The sequence below is a fragment of the Mus caroli genome, unplaced genomic scaffold (assembly GCF_978045245.1).
Source record: "Mus caroli unplaced genomic scaffold, Mus_caroli_1 scaffold_20, whole genome shotgun sequence".
In the NCBI taxonomy this organism is placed as follows: Eukaryota; Metazoa; Chordata; class Mammalia; order Rodentia; family Muridae; genus Mus; species Mus caroli.
The window spans coordinates 48456712-48465662 of NW_028227275.1; positions in this window are offsets into that span (position 1 = coordinate 48456712).

Genomic DNA, 8951 nt, shown 5'->3' on the forward strand with positions numbered 1-8951 from the left:
ACCAAATTCAAATAATATCTATCTATCAATACAGTCCTACAGAGGATTGTAGAAGGAAAACTCTAACACATGGAGGGTAAATAAACCAAAGAAAAAATAAGGTAATCATTTCACGACAAAGCCAAAAGGAGAAAATCACATGCACATAATGCCACCTACAACAAACATAACCAAAACTATCATCTGTCTTTAATATCTCTCAATATTAATGGACTCAATTCACCAATTTAAAAAAAAACATATGTTAACAGAGTGAATATGCAAACAGGATGCACCTAACCCTCAAGAGATGTGAGGCCCTAGGGAGTGAGGTGGTCTGGTTGGGTGGGTGTGGTAGGTGGGAACATCGTCTTGGAGAAAGGTTTTGGGGGAGGAAGTATGGGACATGGAACAGTCAGAGGGCAGACCAGGAAAGGGGAAAAGACTGGACTGTAAAAAAGATTAAAGAATTTTTTAAAGACAATAAATAAATAAATAAATAAATAAATAGCCATGACACACACACAAAAATTACCAGAGGAAAGTGTCCAGGGCCCATGGAACAGTCAAACAGGGTCTGGGGAACCACCTGTGGAGAGAATGAGAGGCAAGAAACACAAGGATGGACAGCAAGTCTGATTGATCAAGCTGTCAATTATTTTTTCTTCCTCAAATTCTTTCTTTCTTTCTTTCTTTTTAAATATTTTTATTAGATATTTTCATTTACATTTCCAATGCTATCCCAAAAGTCCCCCATACCCTCCCACCCACTCCCACTTTTTGGCCCTGGCGTTCCCCTGTACTGGGGCATATAAAGTTTGCAAGTACAATGTGCCTCTCTTTCCAGTGATGGCCGAATAGGCCATCTTTTTATACATATGCAGATAGAGTCAAGAGCTCTGGGGTACTGGTTAGTTCATAATGTTGTTCCACCTATAGGGTTGCAGATCGCTTTAGCTCCTTGGGTACTTTCTCTAGCTCCTCCATTGGGGGCCCTGTGATCCATTCAATAGCTGACTGTGAGCATCCACTTCTGTGTTTGCTAGGCCCCAGCATAGTCTTACAAGAGACAGCTATATCTGGGTCCTTTCAGCAAAATCTTGCTAGTATATGCAATGGTGTCAGCGTTTGGAAGCTGATTATGGGATGGATCCCTGGATATGGCAGTCTCTAGATGGTCCATCCTTTCATCACAGCTCCAAACTTTGTCTCTGTAACTCCTTCCATGGGTGTTTTGTTCCCAATTCTAAGAAGGGGCAAAGTGTCCGCACTTTGGTCTTCGTTCTTCCTGAGTTTCATGCATTTAGTAAATTGTATCTTATATCTTGGGTATCCTAAGTTTCTGGGCTAATATCCACTTATCAGTGAGTACATATTGTGTGAGCTCCTTTGTGATTGTGTTACCTCACTCAGGATGATGCCCTACAAATCCATCCATTTGCCTAGGAATTTCATAAACTCATTCTTTTTAATAGCTGAGTAGTACTCCATTGTGTAAATGTACCACATTTTCTGTATCCATTCCTCTGTTGAGGGGCATCTGGGTTCCCAGGCAGGTTTTATGCCCACAGAAGCAGGGTATGGGGAGGAGGAGGATGCAGAATCACTTTGTTTCTGGGAGAACGCACCAGTTCCCAAAAGCAGAATAGTGGCTAGGTAAAAAGTTCAGCAGGAGGAACAGAACAGAATGGGTTGCTAGTTACCTGTCCACAAGATCTTTAGCTATTTGTTCTTAAATGGGAGTAGTACTTTCCCATAGAGGCCTCAACTTTTTCCCACACAAATCTCAACTAAACTAATACTTTTCCACTAAGGCCAAAACTTTGTAAGTAAGCACTTATGGCTGACAAGGCAGTTAACATTCAAACAGGAAAGAAATTATCAATAAGTTATATAGCAAATAATGTTTAGACTTTTAAAAAGGTATAAGTTATTTCAATTTATATGAAATAGGGTCATAGAGTTTTGCAAGCAAATGGATAGAACTAAAAAATAACATTCTGAGTGAAGTAACTCAGACCCAATAGGACATGCATGGTATAAACTCACTAATAAGTGGATATTAGCCAAAAAGAAAAAAACGATAGAATATCTAAGATACAATCCACAGAACTCAAAATGTTCAACAAGCTGAAGGGCCCAAGTGAGGAATCCTCAGTCCCACTTGAGAGAGAGAGAAGAAAGCAACCTCAGGGTGGTAGAGAGGGAGGGATCTGGGGGGAAGGCCAGGATGGAAGAGAGGGGAACCTGATCTGGTATTGGGTTAGGGAAAGGACTGAAGCCCTGAGGACCAGCAGAAAGAATGGAAACAGGCAACCCAGAGAGTTAGGAGGTAGGGAAGATTCCCCAGAATGTACCAGAGACCTGGAAGGTGAGAAACTCTCAGAACTGAAATGGAGGAACCCTAGATGAAATGCCCTACAGTGGGGAGAGGGAACTTGTAGAGCCCAGCTCCAACAGAAAGACAGGGCATCAAGTGAGGGATGGGGTTGCTATCCCACAGTCAAAACTCTGACCCTTAATTGTTCCTGATTGAAAGAACTGCAGGGATGGAAATGGAGAAGAGCCTGAGGAAAAGAAGGTCCAGTGACAGGCCCATAGTAGGATCCAGTTCAAGGGCCCTATGACACTATTACTGAAGCTATGGAAGACTCACAAAGGGAGACCTATCAGGACTGCCTTCTGAAAGACTCAACAAGCAACTGAAAGAGTTAGATGCAGATATTTTCACCCAACTAATTGATAGAAGCTGCTGACCACTGTGGTTGAATTATGGAAAACCTGGAAGAACCTGAGAAGGAGGGTGTACTGGCTAATTTTGTGTCAACTTGACACAGCTGGAGTTATCACAGAGAAAGGAGCTTCAGTTGAGGAAATGCCTCCATGAGATCCAACTGTAAGGCATTTCCTCAATTAGTGATCAAGGGGGAAAAGCCCGTTGTGGGTGGGACCATCTCTGGGCTGGTAGTCTTGGGTTCTATAAGAGAGCAGGCTGAGCAAGCCAGAGGAGGCAAGCCAGTAAAGAGCATCCCTCCATGGCCTCTGCATCAGCTCCTGCTTTCTGACTTTAGTTCCAGTCCTGACTTCCTTTGGTGATGAACAGCAGTATGGAAGTGTAAGCCGAATAAACCCTTTCCTCCCCAACTTGCTTCTTGGTCATGATGTTTGTGCAGGAATAGAAACCTTGACTAAGACAGAGGGTAACCCTGTAGGGGGACCAGCAGTCTCAATTAACATCGTCCCCAGAGATTTCCAGACTCTGGATCACCAAAAAGGCAGCATACACCAGCTTATATGAGGCCCCCAACACGTATACAGCAGAGGATTGTTTTCAGTCAGAGAAGATGCCCTAACCCTCAAGAGACTGGAGGCCCACATCTTTGTGGAGACAGGGGAGCAGGGAGGAGGTATAGAATGTAGAACAGTCAGAGGGTGGACCAGGAGGGGAATAAAATCTGGAGTGTAAAAAAAAAAAAAAAAGAGAGAAAGAAAAGAAAAAGAGAGAAGGAAATAATAATATAAAAAAACTTAAATTAAAAATTAATGTATGCATCATGTTATAAATATATGCATCTAATAATTATGTTTATTGGTGGTTTTAAGAAAAATTATATTGTGTGCGTTTTCTGACCTTTTTTGGGTTGGATATTTTCTTTATTTACATTTCATATGTTTTCCCCCTTTCCAGGTCTCCCCTTCAGAAACACCTTATGTCATCTCCCCTCCCCCTGCCTCTATGAGAGTGCTCCCCCATTCATTCACTCCCATTCTGGCACTTCCCTACACTGGCATTGAACACCATCAGGCCCAAGGGTCTCTCCTCCCACTGATGTCCAACAAGGACATCCTCTGCCACGTATGTGGCCAGCACCATGGAACACTCCATGTGTATTCTTTAATTGGTGGTCCAGTAGCTGAGAGCTCTGGGGGAGGTCTGGCCTGTTGGCACTGTTGCATCCACCATAGGGCTGCAAACCCCCTCAGATCATTCAGTCCCTTCTCCAAGACCTCCATCAAGAACCCCAGAACTCAGGCCAATGGTTGACTGTGAGCTTCTGCATCTGTATTTGTCAGGCTCTAGCAGAGTCTCTCAGGAGACAGCTATATATGCCTTCTGTCAGCAAGCACTTCCTGGCATCCACAATAATGTCCAGATTTGGTGGCTTTATATGGGGTGGATACCCAGGTGGGACAGTCTCTGGGTGGCCTTTCCTTCAGTCTCTGCTCCACATTTTGTCTCCATATTTTCTCCTGTGAGTATTTTGTTCACCCTTCTAAGAAGCACTGAAGCATCTATATTTTGGTCTACCTTCTACTTAGGCTTCATATGGTCTGTGAATTTAATCTTGGGTATTCTGAACTTTTGGGCTAATATCCACTTATCAGTGAGTAGATACCAGGTTTGTTCATTTGTGACTGAGTCAACTCATTCAGTATGATATTCTCAAGGTCCATCCATTTGCTAAAGAAATTCATGAAGTCGTTTTTAATAGCTGAGTATTTCATTGTGTAAATGTATCACATTTTCTGTATCCATTCCTCGGTTGAGGAACATCTGGGTTGTTTCCAGCTCCTGGATATTATAAATATGGCTGTTATGAACATAGTGGAGCATGTGCCCTTGTTACATGTTGGAGCATCTTCTGGGTATATGCCCAGGAGTGGTAAAGCTGGGTCCTCAGGTATGTACAATTTTTGGAGAGACCACCAGACTGATGTCCAGCATGGTTGTATCAGCTTGCAATCCCACCAACAGTGAAAGACTGTTCCTCTTTCTCCACATCCTCACCAGTATCTGCTGTCACCTGAGATTTTATTTTAGCCATTCTGACTGGTGTGAGGTGAAATCTCAGGGTTGTTTTGATTTGCATTTCCATGATGATAAGGGATGTTGAACATTTCTTTTTCTGTTCCCAGCCCCTCAAGTTTTGTCAGTTGAGAATTCTCTAGCTCTGTTGTCCATTTTTAATTGGGATATTTGTTTCTCTGAAGTCTACCTTCTAGACTTAGTTGTATATATTGAATATTAGCCCTCTATCAGATGTAGGATTGTTAAAGATATTTTCCCAATCTGTTGGTTGCCATTTTGTCCTATTGACAGTGTTTTTTGCCTTACAGAAGCTTTGCAATTTTATGAGGTCCCAATTGTCAATTCTTGATCTTAGAGCATAAGCCATTGGTGTTCTGTTCAGGAACTTTCCCCCTGTGTCCATGTGTTCAAGACTTTACTCCACTTCTCTTCTATTAGATTCAGTGTATCTGGTTTTATGTGGAAGACCTTGATCCACTTGGACTTGAGCTTTGTACATGGAGATAATAATGGATTAATTTGCTTTCTTCTACAAGTTGACCACCAGTTGAACCAGCACCAATTGTTGAAAATTCAGGGTTCCCCTCCCCCACTGGATGGTTTTAGATCCTTTGTCAAAGATCAAGTGATCATAGCTGTGTGGGTTTATTTCTGTATCTTCAATTCTATTCCATTGATCTACCTGCCTGTCTCTATACCAATACCATGCAGTTTGTATTACGATTGCTCTGTAGTACAGCTTGAGGTCAGGGATGATGATTCCCCCAGAAATTCTTTTATTGTTGAGAATAGTTTTCCCTGTCCTGGGTTTTTTATAATTCCAAATGAATTTGAGAATTGTTATTTCTAATTCTATGAAGAATTGAGTTGGAATTTTGATAGGGATTGCATTGAATCTGTAGATTACTTATGGAAAGAAGGCCATTTTTAATATATTAATCCTGTCAATCCAGGGAGGATCTTTCCATTTTCTGAGATCATATTCAATTTCTTTCTTCAGAGAGGTAAAGTTCTTGACATACAGATCTTTCACTAGTTTGATTAGGGTCATACCAAGACACATTGCATTGTTTGTGACTATTGTGTAGGGTGACATTTCCCTAATTTCTTTCTCTACCTGTTTATCCTTTGAGTATAAGAAGGTTACTGATTTTTTTGAATTAATTTTTTTTAAGATTAAAAGGAATCTTTATATTTTGATCATATATATATATATATATGTACATATAGATAGATAGATAGATAGATAGATAGATAGATAGATAGCATATAAATACATACTAAAATGGACTTCACAGAATACACATAAAATTTAATGTGCAATAATATTACATAGTAGGATTACTAGAATAAATAGGTATATCAATCTTCCCAAGATCTTTTTTTTAATTTTTTATTAGATATTTTCTTTACTTACATTTCAAATGTTATCCCTGTTCCTGCTTTCCCCTCCAAATAACACCAGTTTTAGTTCATGGTGATCTGATAGAGTGCATGTGATTTTTTTCAATATTCTGTTGAGGCCAGTTCTGTGACCAGTTATACGGTCAATTTTGTAGAAGGTACCAAAAGGTGCTAAGAAAAATGTACATTCTTTTGCTTTAGGATGAAATGTTCTATAAATATCTGTTAGATCCATTTGTTTCTTAAAGTCTGTTAGTTTCACTATGTCTCTATATTTTCTGTTTCCATGATCTGTCCATTGCTGAGAGTGGAGTGTTGAAGTCTCCTGCTATTATTGTGTGGGGTGCAATGTGTGCATTGAACTTTAACATTTTTGAACATTCATTAAAGTTTCTTTTATTAATGTGGGTGCCCCTGCATTTGGAGCATAGATATTCAGAATTGAGAGTTAATCTTGGTAATTTTTTCCTCTGACCAGTATGAAGTGTCTGTCCTTTCCTTTCTTTGATAATTTTTGTTTAAGAGATGATTTTATTTGATATTAGAATGGCTACTCCAGCTCATTTCTTGGAACCATTTGCTTGGAAAATTATTTTCCAACCTTTTACTCTGAGGTAGTGTCTGTCTTTGTCACTGGGGTGTGTTTCCTGTATGCATCAAAATGCTGGGTTCTGTTTACATATCCAGTCTATTAGTCTATGTCGTTTTGGGAAACCAGAAGGCTCCTATTCCAGGCTGCTCCTTCATTCCTGTGCCCTGTGGGTTCTGGGAGAGACACTCTGAGCAGCACTAGTTGTTTTACCTGTGCTCACAGACTAATCTGCACTCCTGGGAGGGAAGCTTTCTCTTGCCACTATTTGGGTACAGAGTACTGTACCACAGGATCAGCTCTGGGCACAAACAGACACAAGAAGCACATTTTCTGACATTTAGATCAAAACAGTGTATTTTAATTTTGATTAAAACATTTTTAAATTATAATAAATAAATAATAAACAAATGTAATAACATTTTGAGTCACATATTTAAAATTTGGAATTTGTGTTACTTCAATTTTTCTCTAATTTGGAAAGTTTTAGGCAGCTATTTAATCCTTTCTAATTTGAAAAAAAAATGTTTTATTATACTTTTAACTCTTCCCATATCCTACTCATCTCCCCACTGACCAAACATCAATAAGATATGTCAAAAAATAAACAAAAAGTCCTTACATAGAAAGTAATAAAAGAGTTCAATTTGTGTTGGCCATCTACTCCTGAGCTTGGGACATGCTCTGGAATGTAGTTGATATACTTAATGAGACTCCATTGCAGAAAACTAATTTTTCCTTTGCCAGTGAGTATCAATCACAAATAACTTCTGAATTATGAGTGGAACCTTATGTCCACATTTCCATTTCTATCTTGGAGTTGGGACTTTGTCTGACTTAAACCTGTGCTAACCTTGTGCCTGTCACTGTGAGTTCATATGTGCATCAGTCCTGTTGTGTATAGGAGACCCTGTTTCTCTGAAGTCACCCATCACCTCTGGCTCTTGCAATCTTTCTGTCTCCTCTTCCAAAAATATCTCTGAGATCTGTGGCAGAGGTTTAATGAAGACATTTCATTTAGGATTGAGTGCTTCAAAGTTTCTCACTCTCTGCACATTGTCCAGTTGTGGGTCATTGTGCAAGTATCATTTTTTTAAGTTAACAATACTTTAATATCATCAAATGTATAAGCATTACTCAAGCAATTCCTTTTCATTTAAAATTTCATTAACAGGTTTTTTTTAATCTTTCACTTATTTATTTTAAACTCCAGATTTTACTCCCCCTGGGTCATCCCTCTGACTGTTCCACATCCCATACCTCCCCCTGACTCCTAGTCTCCACGAAGATGTCCCACCCTGCCCCTACCCCACCAGACCTCACTCTTTAAGTAGATACTGAGGATGCCAACTCAGGGCCTAATACCTTTGTAGCAAGCACTTTATTTTGCAACCATCTCGAAAATGCCAAGGAACTTAAAGAATTTCAAACATGAACTAAACTAAGCTTAGTAGGATTTTTAATGTGTTATTAACTTACTTAGTTATAAATACTGAGTTAAATGTGTGGCTAATAGAGGTTTACTTTTTTAAATGTTTGATTTCTGCTTAAGCTTTGTTTATATTTAGAAACCTAAAATGGCAATTGATGTTAACTAACAAATGCTTAGAAGCAATAGCTTAAATCTCAGGTATTGCACAGAAATGGATTGGTGAAACAATAGATTTCAGGTAAAGGTCTGTGAGAAATGTATCTTGATACATTTTTTATCTTGATGAAAAAGTAGATGAGGATTTCTAATACTTGTGTGATGTTCTAATCATGTGAATTTTCACAGAAAATTGAAAATTGGCATCTCATTTCTAAAGCAAACAAACTAGATTAATATCAAAAAAGAAGCAGTAGCTTATTGAACAGTAAAAAGACTATAAATAGAAAAGTATTATATATTTTATATTTTTAAAAGCTAGAAATATTTTTTCAAGTCTTTATAGTGAAGAAATGATAAGTATTTCAAGAGACAAAGATGTTTAGCATGACTTTTAATCTTAAACAGTGCATGTGTCTACAAACACACCTCATGATACCATGCCACAGTAATATACACAATTAATGATTTTAATATTTGCCAGTGAAAATGAATACATTCATAAATTTATTATTTACAAGTCACAAATGTATAAAAAGTTTAAACCAGCTTGATCCCTAAAGACCAATAATAGTTTCTTC